This window comes from Acanthisitta chloris, unplaced genomic scaffold, assembly GCF_000695815.1.
Source record: "Acanthisitta chloris isolate BGI_N310 unplaced genomic scaffold, ASM69581v1 scaffold2049, whole genome shotgun sequence".
Lineage (NCBI taxonomy): Eukaryota > Metazoa > Chordata > Aves > Passeriformes > Acanthisittidae > Acanthisitta > Acanthisitta chloris.
This window is the reverse complement of record NW_008690802.1, coordinates 101,650-103,945: the sequence shown is the minus strand read 5'-3', so window position 1 is coordinate 103,945 and position 2,296 is coordinate 101,650.

Here is a 2,296-nt window from a genome sequence, read left to right as displayed (position 1 = left end):
GAAATGATATTTGCAGGGCACATACTTTGCTGTGATTCTGATTCAAGTAATGTGGCAGTTTAGGTAAATGTAACTTCACTTAGTTGTTGTCTCTTTGTCTTAGCATGTCTTCAGGAATACCATGGGGTTCATCAGACACCCCCTGATCTAAAGGTTCAGTCTCAGAATCAAAAGAGAGACAGACCCTGAGAAGACCTTTGAATGTCAGGCTGTGGAAAACTTGAGGTCCTGAGCAAGATTTACCTTCAGCAGTTTCTGGGAGTTATTAAAAAGCAAAAAGGCAGTCAAAGATCTTTGTAATATTCTTCCATAGGTCTCTCTTCTGAGTCTGTTGGTGTAAACTCCCAAGAGTGCACTTCAGATTCTTTCAGTGGTGTAAAGGTTAGAAAGATGCTGAAGGTTTTATTTTGAGATAGAAGCAACAAAATGATAAGTTCTGTGGTGAACTTTTTCACCACGTAAGAGTAGCCCATATTCCAGTAATTTCCATATATGTGTGGATGTGAAGGGAATAGAATTGGTCAAATCGTTTCAGACATATACATCTCTTCGATAAATATATGTATTTCTGCTTTATTAAAATTTATTGATGAATTCTGGTTGAATTAAGTGAAAACCATATTTGGAAGTAATTTGGAGGAAAAAATTGAAATATCAAAATATTTTCCATCACACTTTGAAAGCAAAAAAATTTCTATTTAAGACTAGAGAACTCTTTGAGTTTGAATGAAGCACTGCTTTTGATTTGAAACAGTTTTCTTGGCATAGTTTTCCTCTTTTCAGAAAAATGAAAGTTTTTTTGGTCAGACACCAACTTATTAAAAATGTGTAACAGGAAAAAAATACAGATGCAATCAAAGAGTCAAACAATGAAATGTCTTTGCACACCTAGGTAGATCACACCAATGTTTTCACCCGTGGCTCTGAAGGCAGGTCCTGGAGTGGAGCTGGGTGGAGTGTTACATTCTGTTCCAGGATGTTTTCACTCATGAACTATTTGCATTTAAAGAAAAAAAAAAGCATTAAATTGTGCATGTCTCCAAAAATGGTTTGTAGAAAATACTTGAAACGTTTGGTACCTTCATCTCTAAGTAAAGCAATTTTGGAGCCTTCTGAGAGGCAAGAACTGTCTGAGAATCTTTGAACTGTGTGAGAATCTTAGACATATACTCTCTCTCTAAAATATGTGGTTTATAAAATGTGTGGTATATAGAATATATATAATGATATATTACACATATATAATATGCAACATATATGGATTATATATAAAATATTCTCTATATAATATGTATTTTTATACATTTTATATGTATTTTACATATTTTTGTGAAAACAGGAACTATTTCTAAACAGATTGATGAAGTTATTTTCTAGTGGTTCTCAGAGGCTGAAAGACAACTTAAAATTCTGTAGAAAACAGTGAACAGCACTGAACAGTTGGCTTCAAGTGAACCTTCTGGCTGATGACTAATTTTCTTGCACTGATATGGCTTTGCTAACTAAAGGTTGTACTGTTGACTTGGTCTCCATTTCCCAAGTGGCTTCCTTGTTTTTGACAGAGATTTGAATTTCAAGTCTTCTGAATGTCATGCAGTGCCTGGCCCTTACTCCTTTGAGAGGAGACATTACACTCTAATAAACCTTAGGCATCCTCCCAAGACATCTATCCATCTGGTCTTAATTGCACAACAGCAAAGCACCCTGAGGATGGAGAAAGGTTGCTGCAGCAGGGAACTTCTTGCTACTGCTGCACAATGATTCCCAGTGCTCCTGGGAAGGGAAACAGGGGAGAAAGAACAGAAATAGTTCTGTGTTGTTGCTATCATCCTCAGACTTCCCCGTGAGGAAGAGAGCTTGAGCTTTAGAAGATGAGAGATGGTGCTGAGGACCATGTAGAAAGGGAAGGGGTGAAGGTATTTGCTGGGACATTTGGGGAGGGGATGGAGGTAATGTTGCAGTCTGGAGCTCCATGAGAGGCAAGAACATACCTTAAGGGAGGTAGAGACAGGGATGTACCTGATCAGAGGTGATGAAAGTAGAGACAGGGATGTACCTGATCAGAGTTGGTGAAGGTGCAAATGAATCAGATGCCACAGCATGTTTGCTTTGGAAGTAGAGTGGGAAAAATACTTTCAGATTCTCTCTTCTAGCACATGAGTTGTCAGCCTAGCAGTCAATTCTATATTTAATTCCCTGATGGTGACTCTACTCCACAGACTAAATTCTGCTGCCTGGTACAGTCTTAGTTCCTGCAGACACCATCATCTGCCCTCTGTGCACAGAAACTCAGCAT